The following is a 14,687-nucleotide window of genomic DNA, read 5'->3' on the forward strand; positions in this document are numbered from 1 at the left end:
TGTGGTTGTACATGACTTCAAGTAATGCCTGCAAAGTTCTGGAGAGTTGCTCATTTAGTGTTCAGGTGTGGGTTTGTCTTGGTTTAACTCCCAATGCTCTGTTCAGATTGACTTCTCTCCCTATCAGTCTCATTCTAATACAAATTGTCAACTTAGTCTGGAGCTGCCTTTACTCTAAAAGACCTTGTGTCATTCTGGCTCTTTCTATTTTCTAAGCACTTTAGAAACAAGCTTAGCCCTTAATCTCCATTCTTCACAACAAAACGGCTATAGCAAGAAACTGAAAAAACAGCTGCTACACATGTGATTTAGAACTCAAGCATAATTGATTTCCTCTTATTTTCATCTTGTCTAGCCCATGCATATTGAGTTCCTCTACCTGGAATCGTGCTCCCCTTACCTCTTAACCTTGAGGTGTTGGTATATCACTCAAAAGAACTTGATTTCCTCTGCTGGGACAGTGAAGAGTTTGTATCAGTCAAGGTCCTCTGCTGTAAAAAGCATACTTTGGCAAGGACAGTGGACCACAGAAATGGCCTGACTGGGTCAACCTACTATGTCCTCTGCCAAATAGCTGTTCTCTGGTATCAGCAACTCCAAAAGCTTAACCATGGATGGAGTAGGGACAGATACACCCTTGCTGCCTCCCAGCAGAACCCTAGTCCACTTTGGGGACTCCTACCACCAAGGCTTGAGTAGAAACTGAGAAAAAGGTGAAATGGAGAGCAGAGGATAATGGAGTTGAGGCCCAGCCCCCATCTTTGCCTATCCTGTAGGGCTCCAAGGAGAGAGTGCAGGTGTGTCTCAGTCACTGCTGAGTGGGGTGATGGATTCAAGTTTTGTGAGTTTCAATCTTTTGCAGAGAATTGCAGGCAATTTTGAATTAGGGCAATTCAAAGTCAGGTTTAGTATCCAAAATGTCCTGGATAAAAGATTGTCTTTGACTGATGTAGCTTGATTGACGTTATGGTAGCAGGGCTAACACTAGATCTATGTATTGCCCCATCCAGTAGAAAAACTAGTAATGAATAAATGCTTGGATAGTGACCTGGGTTTTTCTCATTTGTTGTGCCACTTGATCCTAGTGTTTCACAGTGCAGTGATCAAATGTGTAAAAACTTTGCCCTTGAAAAAAGGCACTGCTCATGCTGTGATGGGCAGAGTCCTTTTACATATCCCAAAGTGAGTCTTGTCCAACTCTTTGGGGCAGATGTTGAAGATAGTGGTAGCTCATTGTTGCTATAGTAAGCCAGGAGACTTACAAAGCTCTTGCCCACCTTGTCTCAGTGTCAGACAACTTGGCAAGAGTCCTGGTCCATGGAGACGGTGGAGCAGAAGAGCAGAAACTGAACTTGGAGTCACGTGTTTGGTTCTCATCTGCCACATCACCTGGAACCTAGGTCAGAAAAACCAATCAAAATGCCGTCCACCCGCCAAGAGTGTTCTTCCGAGCCTTCTGCCAGGCCCTAAGAGGGATCTTTGTCCTGCATCCAAAAACACGTGGATACAAGGAGTGACATTTGAGAATTTTGCCTTCAACTTGGCCCCCATCAACTGAATGACACACCTTAAGGGCTGTTTGGGTCAGCTGAACACTCAGGGCCCTTTGGAACATAAAATGGTTAATGGGTAGTAAAAAAAGTAGTCGGGGGGGAAAAACAGGATAAGGGGAAGGGAGCCATGTGAGTACTACTACTTGAAAGAAAATAGGGAAAGGTGTTCAGAAAGTGCCACATGCTGGGGAGATAAAAGACCAAAAATTCAGGAGGAGATCAAGCTGCTGTCTAGAGGAAGAACACCCAGAAAGGAGCAAAGCCAGGGGCGATGTCATAGAAACAATCTCAAGGTTGGAGTGGCCTGAGGCTGGAGACCAGCCTTTATTCAAAGTGGAAATGGCTATCCTTGGAGGATTATATTATTTAGCAGTGATCTTCAGTAAACCACTGAAGATTGCTCTATGCTGTGGCATTTTGTTATCCTAGCTAACATTCACTGGGCATTAGTGTGTCGGATCAGAGCAGACACGCTGATTCATCCCATCTAATCTTCCTAGGTACCATGCTATCTCTAATTTATAAATGGGGAAGCTGAGACTTGGCTAAGTCAGACACATATACTTTGTCCAAGAACTTTACATAGTTCCCTCACTTAGAGGCTCTTAAAGTGGCGCATTTAATGAAACCTTGTGTTGTTACTTGTTCAGGTTACTGCTCACTTCTTTTTGTTCAGGCAGAGATCCCAGCGCAAGAATGAAGTTCAAGTAGGGCTTTTCAGTTAAAACTTCATGGAAATATCCTCAAAGACACACCCAGAGACTTAATCAAGTCGGTAAGGAAAGTTAACCACATCCAAAGAGAAGCTTCATGCCTGTAGGATGTCTGTGTTGTGTGTGTGTGTGTTTGTGTGTAGTGCCACAGCACTTGTGTGGAGGTGGGTCTGAGGGTGGGGTGTCAGGGGATAGCTTTTCAGAAGTCCATTCTCCTCTTCGATCTTGTTCCCTGACACAGCACATGTGTGAGTTTCTGTCTGATTCTCCTGTCTCCACTTTGCAGCTCATTTTAAGAGTGCTGGAATTGCAGACATGAGCCACTGCAGCTGGCTTTTAAGGTTGGTTCTTGGGATTCAGTTCAGTGCCATGTTACCAAGCTCCCCTTTCCTCCTTTTTCTGTATCTCTTCCTATAACATGTGACTTGGGATACTGTTTAAGCACTCCTCTGCAACATAACTAGAATGGAAATGACATGAACAAATGCCTATTAACCTCAGAGAGAGCGTGGACGAAAGAAAAAAAAAATCCATCCAAGTCTAGTTTTTTTGGGATTTCTTACAGAAGCATGGATGAAGAGGTTTCCAGCACTCATTTGTCTCTGCCTCCCGACGGTGGGTGCAATGTGACTAGTGCCATGATACCACCACCATGCCTTCCCTACCATCATGGGCCAGCCTCTTGAAGTGTATCCCAAAACAAACTCTTCCCTCCATAAATTGCTTGTTAGCTATTTTGGTCTCATTAACAAGAAGTTATTGGTGGTTGAATGGGAAATGTTCCCTGTAGGCACATGTATCGGCACTCTTGGTAACCCAATCCAGGTTAGGAAGCAGATCCTTAGATTTGAAGGTTTAAAGCCTCATCCACTGTTTTCTATGTGCAGCAAAAACTATATCAGCCAGCTCTCTGCTCTGGCCAACTGCTGCCATGCATTCCACCACTGTGGACTCTGGAACCATAAGTTAAAATAAACTCTTGGACATTGGTATGGACATGATACATTATCACCTCATGGTTAGACCATGAGACCTGGAGTACTGCACACTCAACCTCTAAATGCCCCTACGATGGGCTGGATTATATCCACCAGCTCAAAAGGCCTGAATGTGGCTCACTTGGGAAAGTCTTTGCCAGTGTGACCAAGTTAAGATGAAGTCCTGAGGATGGTCCCTGGGCCTGTATGATGATATCTCTATAAGAAACACAGACAAGTGTCACTTGATGACAGAAGCAGAGGTAGGAGGGATGCCACTAGACATGGAGGAATGCCCAAGACTGCAGGCAACACTAGAAGAAAAAGGCATATGAGGGCCTCTCCTTCCTCTAGAGAAAAATTTTGCATTTGAGACACCCGATTCCTGCAGCCCTGGGTGGCCAGCGCACACGCTGTTCCCCAGGACCACAACCCCCTCAAGGACCACCATGCCTTCCAGCCCACTCCTTTCCCTGCACCTCCTTACAACTCCAAAACTGCTTCACTCAAGTGGATGCAAAGTTTAAGGTGTAGACCTTCTTAATGCCAAGGCCCTTTAATACAGTTAATTCCTCATGGTGTGATGACCCCAACCATAAAATTATTTTTGTTGCTACTTCATAACTATAATTTTGCTACTGTTGTGAATCATAATGTAAATCTTTTTGGAGATAAACGTTTGCCAAAAGGGTTGTGACCCACAAGTTGAGAACCACCTGTTGGGGGATTGGTCTGGTGCTGCTGTGTATTCAAATGCAAATGCTGACCCCCAAGATCTGGTTGCTGTATAGACAAGTACCTTTTTTTTTTTTTTTTTTTTAAGATTTATTTATTATTTATACAGTATTCTGTCTGCATGTGGGCTTACATGCCAGAAGAGGGCACCAGATCTTACTATAGATGGCTATGAGCCACCGTGTGGTCGCTGGGAATTGAACTTAGAACCTTTGGAAGAACAGCCAGTGCTCTTAACCTCTGAGCCATCTCTTGAGCCCTGACAAGTACCTTCTTATGTGCACCAAGTGATGTTGTATAAACTTTGCTCCCTTATTATCGCTGGTTGGCTAATAAAGGTTTTTTGGGCTGGAGAAATGGCTCAGCGGTTAAGAGCACTGGCTGCAGTTCCAGAGGTCCTGAGTTCAATTCCCAGCAACCACATGGTGGCTCATGACCTTCAGGAATGGATCTAATTCCCACTTCCGATGTGCATGAAGACAGAACACTCACATACATAAAATACATGAATTAATAAGTTTTCTTTAAAAAGGTTGGAGTCTGTAGCCAGGCAGAATAGAAATAGCTGGAGTTTCAGTTCCCTGGCTGAGGGTCTCAGGTAGGAACCACAAGACCAGGAGAAACAAGAGACACAGAGGAGAGAGAGAAGGAAAAAGATGGAGAGGACGTGGCCTGATACACAGAGGAGAGAGAGAAGGAAAAAGATAGAGAGGACGTGGCCTGATGGAGCAGATCCTGCCCAGACAAGAAGATTTATTGGCAAATAACTTGGGAAATACAACTGGGAAGTTGCCATACTAGCATAGAAAATTAGTTTGAATTGCACCTGCTCAATTATTGTTCTAATAAATCAGTAGGCCTCTGTTTCGATTGTTGGGGGAGGGAGGTTAGCTGAGTCATAGAATAGCCTCTTAGAATTAATAAATATTCCACAACTGCTGGCATAGACAAACCAAGAGTAATGATGTGACTGGATGAACAATGGTGTTCTATTTACTTCTCAGAAGAATTCTTTGAAGAAATTTCAAGTCCGCCATTTTAGCAATAAAAAATTTGAAAGTAAAAAGGAGAAGAAAAAAGATAATTATACTAATAATTTCTATGACTTGGTGAGGAATGACCTTTTGAGGAAGCCTAAGAGTTTGAGAAGTTTAAAAGTTATGTAACTATAAAATTATAAAATCAGATACAGGGCCTTCAAGGAAGCCTGAGTGAAAATCATGTCTGTGTGAAAATCCATAATGGAAAATGGGAACACGGAGCGAGGGAGTGTTGCCAATATGTCTGATTCAAGCAAGTTTAAATTAATGGCAAGCTAAGAAAAAAAAATGTGCCATACATATCTCAAGAGCTGAACATAACAGCTCTTTAAAAAATTGGGCAGGAGGCTGGACGCAGAAGGGCAGGCCTTTAATCCCGGCACTCAGGAGGCAGAGGCAGGTGGATCGCTGTGACTTTGAGGCCAGCCTGGCTACAAAAAGAGTCCAGGACAGCCAGAGCTTGTTACACAGAAAAACCCTGTCTCAACCCCCCGCCCCCAATAAAAAGAAAAAAAAAAAATTCAGGCAGGAAAAAGAACATTTCAAGCCCTGAGGTAGAGACATCATTTATTCCAGTTTAGTCAGTAGGGAAACACAGCTGTTTAAAAGTCATGTCTGCCAGCAGTACAGAAACTAAGAGTTTGAATAACTCTAAAACTCATGTTTTCTTCTCTTAATGCAGCAGTTAAAACTGGAGTTTATGCAAGGTAGTGGTGGCACACGCCTTTAATCCCAGCGTTAGGGAGACAGAGGCCGGTAGGATCTCTGTGAATCCTAGGCCAGCCTTGTCTACACAGTGAGAGGGCTACACAAAGAAACCCTGTCTCGAAAAACAAAACAAAACAATCAAAAAAATTGGAGTTTATTTCCAAGCACAATGGGAACCCCCAGCTACAGCCACCTATGCCGACCATTTGGTGGTATTTTATTTACAACACTGGAGAGGAAATTTAGGGCCTCACACATGCTAGGCAAGACTTTTACTGCTAAGCTACAACCCCGTCCTCAGCCTTGCAATTTTTAATGTTTAAATTGCTCTTCAGAAAAGAATGAAAATCCAGCCCTCACCATTTCTTTCCAGCCACACAGGCCCTTGCAGTAACTTGTTTTGAACAACAGTGTTCTGTTTGGGAATGACACATCCCTCTGAAATTGTTCTGACCGCTGCTGGTTTGTGATGTTCAAGCACTGTTCTGGGGACTTGACTGTACAATCTGAAGAGTCATCAGAAGCCAAAACAAGCACCTTAAAGGATTACTTTAAAATATCTGTTTACTTAATTTTGTATATGTGTTAAATTTACAAGTTTGCTTTCAGTACCCGAGGGGGCCAGAAGAGGGCATCATCCCCTGAAGGTATAGGTGGTTATGGGCTGTCAGGTGGATGCCAAAAATTGAATTCACATCCTCTTCACCACTGAGGCACCTCTCTAGCCCAGGACATATTTTTGTTGTTGTTTTGAGACACAACTCTTCTGTGTAGCTTTGGCTATCTGAGAACTGGCTCTATAGACCAGGCTGGCCTTGAACTCAGATATCTACTTGCCTCTGCCTCCCATGGGATTAAAGGTATGCACCACCACCTTGCTCATATTTTTCTTTAAGATTTATTATTACTTTTGTTTGTTTCTTTGAGACAGGCTTTCTCTGTGTAGCCCTGTCTGTCCTCAAACTCTCTCTGGAGACCAGGCTGGCCTCCAGCCCAGAGGTCCACCTGCCTCTCTCTACCTCCTGGGTGCTGGGATTAAATGTGTGTGCCACTACTGCCAGGCTATTTTTATTCCTTTTTGTTTGTTTTTGTTTTTTGAGACAAGGTTTCTCTGTGTAGTCTTGGCTCTCCTGGACCCGCTTTGTAGACCAGGCTGGCCTCAAATTCACAGAGATCCACCTGCCGCTGCCTCCCTGAGCACTGGGATTACAAGCCTTCGCCACCGAGCCTGGCTCCTGTTGTTGCTTTTAATTATGCTTGTAAGTATGTATCTGTGTAGGAGTTACAGGAGATTGTGAGCTGCCCAACATGGATGCTAGGGACTGAACTTGGGTCCTCTGGAAGAGCAGACCGTATGAGGTCTTACCCACTGAGCCGTCTCCCCAGCTCTAAGTACTTTTGAAAACAGTACATTGATTGAAGAGAGTCTCCACCTACTGAATAAATGGAAAGGCCAGCTGTCCTAATGTGAGGCCTAGAGCTCAGAAAAATGTCTCTAGCTGACTAGGGACACCGATTCCCAAGGCCTGGACTTTATTTAAGCAACACAATGGTGGAGTTCTCTGGAAAAAACATAAGGGCAAGCCACTGGCAAGCCAAAGGCTTTGTGTAGAGTTTGAATGAAATTATTTTATGAAATGTAAACAGAAGAAAACACCAGTTATTAATACATATTAGTGTAATATATGCTTTTAAATGTGAATTTTAACATAGCAATGAATGCTATATTAGTAACTGAATTATCTCACATACCTCCCAAAGGCTTATAAATTTGAGTTAATAAAAAATCATGTTACTCATGTGTTTATTTTGTGCGCGTGTGTGTTCACATGTAAGGGCACATGCAAGCCATGGTGTGCATGTGGAGACCAGAAGACAACCTGAGGGGTTTCTCCTTCTACCATTTGGGTCCCAGGCTCAGGCTTTATTGGCAAGCACCTTTACCTGCTAGGCCAGCTCTCTGGCCCTCAAAACACCTTTGAGCAGAGCGAGGACTTTCACAGTGTTGCCTCATGTCACACAGCTGCTGTTTTACAGCTCACGTGCCAACATGAGTGCAAAGAACTGAACTTGCTAGAAGAATTCACGGTAGAGGCAAGGAGGAAGGAAGACATCACCACTGTAGTGAAGACATCACTACAGCCAAGGGTCAAATTCCTGTCCAGAAATTGCATCTCTAGATAAATGTGTTTGTTTGTTTCTTTTTGAGACAGAATTTCACCATATAATCCAAGCTTGCCTCAAACTTTTGATCCTTCTGCCTTCTGCTGATAATCCCAGGTAGCTGGGATTGGCTACCATTTCTGTCAAGAAATGTAAAGAACAAAAATAAATAAATAAATAAATAAAATAAAATAACATTTCTTGCTAAGCCTTAATGATGACTGAAGGACCTTGGAAAATAGATATAAAAGATACAAGATCTGTGTTTTGTTGTGGCCGGGCCCTGGAAACCGGACCGGGAGCAACAGTTGATGAAGAGAGACAGCCCAAGTAACATAAAGCTGTGCTCAGCCATGTGGGCCAATGGAGGTGAGCCAACAGCCTGGGTACTCAGCATTGGGGCGGGAAGGAGAGGAAGCTGCCCTCACTGGGGTGTCTCTGTAGGGAAGCAGCCTCAGGGCCAGTCTCATCAGTTTGAACACAGTGACAGTAAACTCAGAGTCACCAGTCCTGCACCAATAGGTGCAGCATTGGAGACAGAAATCAAAGCACTTCCTCACTGTGTCATTCAACCAAGGGTGAATCCAGATCTGAATTCTCTTCTTCGCTCTCCCCATCATTCCTGTCTGTCTGTTGCAGTCATCTGAATCTGTGCCTGCCTAAATGCAGTCTTTTGAATCTGTCTGTCCTTGTCTGTGTGTCTGAATGTATCTGCCCATAACACTTTGCTCTCTCTTTTTTTAATTAATTACACTTTATTTTCTTTGTATTCTCCCTGTAGTTCCCTCCCTTCTTCCCTTCCAATCTCTCCTTTCCTCCTCCTTCTCCACGCATGCCTCTCTCTCTTTTTTAATTGAACAGCACTGAAAGAATCACGAGGGGGAGGGGAGCGAGGAATACTTTACAGAGCTCCTTAGAAGTTTTACAACTTTTAAGTCGCTGACTCTAGCTGACCCCCAACTGACCTGCATTTAGCATTTATGGTGGCCATTCATTTTATAAGACCACATTCAGCCTGTTTCCAATCAATGATTATCATAGCACATACAGACACACGTGCACGGGTCAGGACATGGGAGGTACACATCTTAAAGTTGCAGCTCAGCATTAGTTTCCATATAAAAACTGATTACCTGGGAAAGGCCAGGCAAGTAAAGTTGGTTGTTAAGTGGTTCTCAAGGCAGACTGAACCTCAAGCTGAGTACTTACGCAGCAGGACGGCACTCTTATGTGACCTCAAGTTGTATTATGAACTCTGGCTGTGAGGTCTAGCAAAGGTTTAAACCTAGGGGATATTTTCGGGATCTCACAGAGTGTGAGCACACAGCCACCCAGGATGAAGAGGCGGCAGTTGGTACTTTTTTGTTTTGTTTTGGTCTTAGTTTGCTTTTTTAAGGCAGGGTTTCTCTGTGTAGCCTTGGTTGTCCTGGACTCACTTTGTAGACCAGGCTGGACTCGAACTCACAGAGTTCCGCCTGCCTCTGCCTTCCCGATTGCTGGGATTACAGGAGTGTGCCACCATGCATCACTCAGTTGGTACTTTTCACAAATATGGTTCACCAAAAGGCTATCCTTTAGTCAACATCCAGTCATACTTGGACCAGAGGTCTTGCCGTTACCCTGAGCCTGAGCCTGAGCCAGGAAAAGGCCTTTCCATTCCCACTGGTCTGTGTCACTGGTGTCCTTGACATGACATGAGGGCTCATTCATACAGGGGAACACTCACTCCCTTGAAAAGTCCTCACCAGATGGAAAATTCAAGAACTGTAGGGATTGCCTCCAAGATGACCTAAATCTCATCTTGTTCTATCTGAGATGAACTTCCAGCTCTTTGAGATTGGATATCTGCCTCCTGAAGTGGCCAATCTGAAGGCCAGGATTTAGGAGAGAGAATTGTGCTGTCAGCTCTGTTTTAGGGACTTAACAGGGTAGAGGGAGAGAACCGACCCCTGCAGGTTGTCCTCTGACTTCTACATGTGTTCTGGGGCACACAGGTGTCCTTCACCTGTGAGAAAAGAGCACAGTGCAATGAAGAGAGCATGCGTGGAGCTGGGCATGGTGGCGCACACCTGTAATCCCAGCACTCGAGGAGGCAGAGGCAGGAGGATCTCTGTGAGTTCAAAGCCAGCCTGGTCTACAGAGTGAGTCCAGGACAGCCAAGGCTACACAGAGAAACTCTGTCTTGAAAAACAAAAAAAAAAAAAAAGAAAGAAAAAGAAAGAAAAGTGAGAGCGAGAGAGAGATGGTTCAACAAGCAAAGGCACCTGCTGGTGCCTGGTGACCAGAGTGCAATTCCCAGGCCCCACAATTCCCACAAGTTACCCTCTGACCTCCACCTGCGTACTGTGACATACACATTACTCCCTTCTTCCCCACAAATCAATAACATAACAAAGTCTGAAGAGAGTCCAGGGACTGAAGACATGCACAGTGATTAAGAGCACTTGTTGCTTTCCCAGAGGGCCTGATTTGGCTGCCAGCATCTACCCGCTCATGTTGGGTGGCTCGCAACAGCTCGTGAGCCCAGCTCCAGGGTGTCTGATGTCTCTGGCCTCTTCAGGCATTTGCACTCATATGCACCGTACACCCTCAGACACAGAAAATACACAGGATTAGAATAAAGTGACTCTTAAAAAAACAGCAAGGAAGCCCCCAGAGCAGAGCAGGTGCACCGGCTTTGCATTTCGTATCACGTCTGGCCCTGGAACTCTTTGCTTGTTCAGGGAAGGCTGTTTCTGTTTGTTTGTTTGTTTTGTTTTATAGTTCTTGTTGTGATGGTGTTTTTTATTTTTTATTTTATTTTTTCTTTTTGAGATAGGGTCTCACAATGTACCCTAGGCTCATCTGGACCTTACTATATAGCCCAGGCTGGCCTTAAAGTGACAGGGATCCTTCTGCCCATCCTCTGGAGTGCAGCCTAGTCCACTACATCTGGCAACACTGGGTCCTCTGACTGAGCCACACTTTTGCCTCACCAATCTCCCATGAGTAGCTCCACTCCAGGTACAACCAATCCAAGCTCTTGTTAAATTAGTTAAAATAAACAAACAACAAAATGGGGTTTCTGTGATTTGACACCAAAAGCTTTGCTAATTGTACAGGGCTATAGAACGCAGCATTTTCACAACTTGTCTGTGGATTTCTTTTCTCTCTCTCTTTTTTTTCTTTCTTTCTGGTGTTTCAAGGCAGGGTTTCTCTGTGTAGTCCTGGTGTCCTATAACTCACTGTGTAGACCAGGCTGACCTCAAACTCACAGAGATCCGTCTGCCTCTGCCTCCCAAGTGCTGGGATTAAATGTGTGCGCTGCCAACCGCCACCGCCAACTGGCAGTCTGTGGACTTCTTAAATAAGGCTTTGTGTGTCATGGAAAAGACTCATTGGTTTAAAGATGTATTTGAAAGACAAGGTAGATAGAGAAAGCAAGCTCAAATTCAGCAATATTTCATCTGAAAATCTGATTTCTGGAAGCCTCATGCCTAGTAACCAGTGGTCAGTTACTAGTTAATTGTGGCTTTCATGACCAAATACAGATTAGTCCCGGGAGAGACATTAGTTTTGGGGCTGGATCAGCTTCAGTGCACAAAACACAAAATAGATACATAACTAACATAATTTTTTTGGACTAACTCAAAGTTGAAGTCTTTCCCAAGAATCAATATTTAAAACCAGAAAATATTACCAGAAACATTCCTTCTACAAAGCAGAAGAAAATTAAACAAACAAACAAACAAACAAAAGAGCCAAATACAGATAGGCAAAACTGTAGCGTCTTTATCTTTATCTTGGAAATTTTAGGGCTGAAATACCATTTTCAATTATTTGGAAACATCTCAAGCACTTCAAGTGCATTAGATTAAAAATGTTTTTCTCAACCAACACTGGTGTTTTGAGCAGTCTGTCCCTAGAGAGTCAACAGCATCTAACCCTTCCTCCTCAGATCCCAGGAACAAAGTTCACCCCAGGAAATCGATGAGTTCATTGGGCTTACAGAGCATGGGGGAGGGGCTAGTGGCAGGAGTGTGGGGTCCCCAAAGCAGTCTTACCCAGCCAGTGTGGATCGCTGGTTCCCTCACAGCATGGCGCCCCCTTCAGCGGACCTTTCGCAGCCTATTTTACTCCAGCGGCCACCAGGGCTGAGGCTGGCATTAGGACAGAGCTGCTGACAGATGGCTGACAGCAGCAGTGGGGATCTCAAATGAGGGTCCACTGACCCCCTCCACCGCCCCTATGAGGGAATGTTAACAGTTCATAGGCCCAATAGTGACAGACCGGTGCGAGCAGGCACAGCTGATCTGATGAACATGGTGGCTGTCTTGCTCGGAAGTCTTAGTGGTACAAAGAGCAGGAGGAAGGAAAAAATTTTAAAAGGATAACCTGTGGAGGAATACCTGAACTCATCCCATTGGTCCAGAAAAGCTGGGCATGAGGAACAGGACTATGCATTCACAGGGTGATTTTTCTGGGACTGTATGTCTTCACCACTAATCTGCTTCTAAGCCTCCAAGCCTCCTGAGAGTTCAGTGCACTCTCCCGCTGTTATGGAAAGCTGTCTGCTCACCACATTTGACCATAGTAACTTGTGGGAGGTGGTTATGGTTTTGGGTTTAGAACAAAATGGCTTTTCTTCCATTAAATGGCAACAAAAATTATTTTTCACTCCAGTAGTTGTAGTTTTATGGTTGTGCCTGATCTAATTTTGACTGGCCAACAAAGACAATGAAATTATTTCCTCAAATGTGGATTTCTCAGACAGATCCCACTTAGGAGAAACAATTTGATTCAGATGGGCTAAGAAGCCAGCTGGGAAGACGAAAATGCCTGAATCTGAGCACGAGGGAGTAAGATTCCAACCCAAGATTCCTGGCCTCCAAGGTCTCATGCAGTCCAGCAAGCCTTGGCTTTCATGCCAGATTCCCAACCAACAGTGACATGCTCTGGCTGCCCCTCTCCCACTCTCAGGGCCTGGGCTCACTGACTCAGCCCCACTAAGGGACCTGACTCCACTGTGAAGGAGGATCCAGCCCCAGGGCAATGCAGACCAGAGCTTCTCAGTGTCCCAGAGGGCAGCAGGAGCTAAGCAGCCATGGGTCTTTTGTCAGAGGCTGTTCCCACTCTGGATACTCCTGTAGTGACTGTGCAGACACCAGAGTAAGCTGTGCCTGAGGAAACCTCAGTGTCTTCTGAGGCAGGCGGTGTGGCCAGGGTTATGAGAACATTGTTGTTCTGGTAGTCCAGGGACACAGAAACAGACTGATTTAACAAAAAAAAGTTGGGGCCTTACCCAGAGGCACCTCTCGGGTCAAATCACCACAGAAAACTGCATGTGCTATGCTAGACACAGAGGAACACAATGTCAGAGCTTGCTGAAAGACAACAAATCCACAAGGTTTAGTTTGCTTTTTTTTTTGTTTTGTTTTGTTTTTGGCTTTTCAAGACAGGGTTTCTCTGTGTAGTCCTGGCTGTCCTAGCCTTACTTTGTAGCCCAGGCTAGCCTCAAACTCGTAAAAATCCACCTGCCTCTGCCTCCCCCAGTGCTGGGAATACAGGTGTGTACCACTGCACCCAGCTCAAGGTTCACCATTTTAAGTGATAGCAAATTTGTCTTTCTTGGTTGCCTGGCTGAGGTGAAAGCAGGTTCTTTTATTTCAATCTAATTGTTATTAATGTGCATAAAACAGTAAATGTGTCTGCAGATCTGTGTCATCTCAGTTACTTTCCTATTGCCGTGATAAGATATCATAACTTAGGCAACTCATAGAAAAAAGTGTTTAATTTGGGGGCTCGGAGCTCCAGAGGATGAGTCCATGACCATCATGGTGGGAAGCATGGCAGGAGGCAGGCAAGTATGGTGCCAGAGCAGGAGCTGAGACATCTGATCCATAAGTATGAGGGAGAGCGGGTTGGGGTGGGGGGAGAGTGAGAACTGAGGATGGTGTGGGCTCTGAAATATCAAGGCCCAACCCCAGCAACACACCTCCTCAGCAATGTCACACCTCCTAATCCTTCCCATACAGTTCCAGCAACTCCAGATCAAGCACTCAAACATAATGAGCATGTGGGGCCATTCTTGCACAAACTGCTATAAATACATGAGGGTTATAGAATGAATACAAGTTAAAGAAGTCACAGCAGAGTTTGAGAGAACTTGGAGTCTGTGGTGATGATGAACCAGAGAGTGCCTGGAGGGAGCTGCCGGAACCCAGGTCTGGGAGCAAAGCTGCCGTGTGCAGCTGCTAGGTGAAGAAGTAAACCTGCCTGAAGTGGGACATAAGTTAGGAGCAGGAAAAGGTAACCAGGTCTAGGCCCAGAGGGGCAAACCGGGGGACAGGTGGCAGTCAAGTAGGCCTTGTCAACAGCCAGGGACTGGAGCCTAGCAGAAGCTTCAGTCCTTGACCCACACACCAGGTATCAGACGATAGTTTGATGTGAGGCCATGTTCCTTCAGCTTTGGAGGCTGGTTAGACAGCCGCACCCTTTCCCTGGTTGGTGTGTCCGATAGTCTTGAGCCTGCCCCTGAATTCCTTCCAGACAGGGCTTCACTGAGTAGCTCTGCTGGCCCTGGACTTAGAGATTCACCTGCCTCTGCCTCCTGGTGTGATTTTAATACTTCCGTGTGCCCCACAGTCTCAATCCACACCAATCGCTTATAGGGTGGCACCCTTTTTGTCCTCAGCGGTAAGTCATTTATCAGTCTGCACTGGGTGGATGGTACCTGGCAAATGGTATTTCTAGGTCCACCAGAGGCTGCTGTCATCTCTCTCCCTCGAGATGGAGTCAAAAGCTCTGTTTATAGGGAAT

Source organism: Psammomys obesus, unplaced genomic scaffold, assembly GCF_907164565.1.
Source record: "Psammomys obesus unplaced genomic scaffold, mPsaObe1.curated_primary_1811, whole genome shotgun sequence".
In the NCBI taxonomy this organism is placed as follows: Eukaryota; Metazoa; Chordata; class Mammalia; order Rodentia; family Muridae; genus Psammomys; species Psammomys obesus.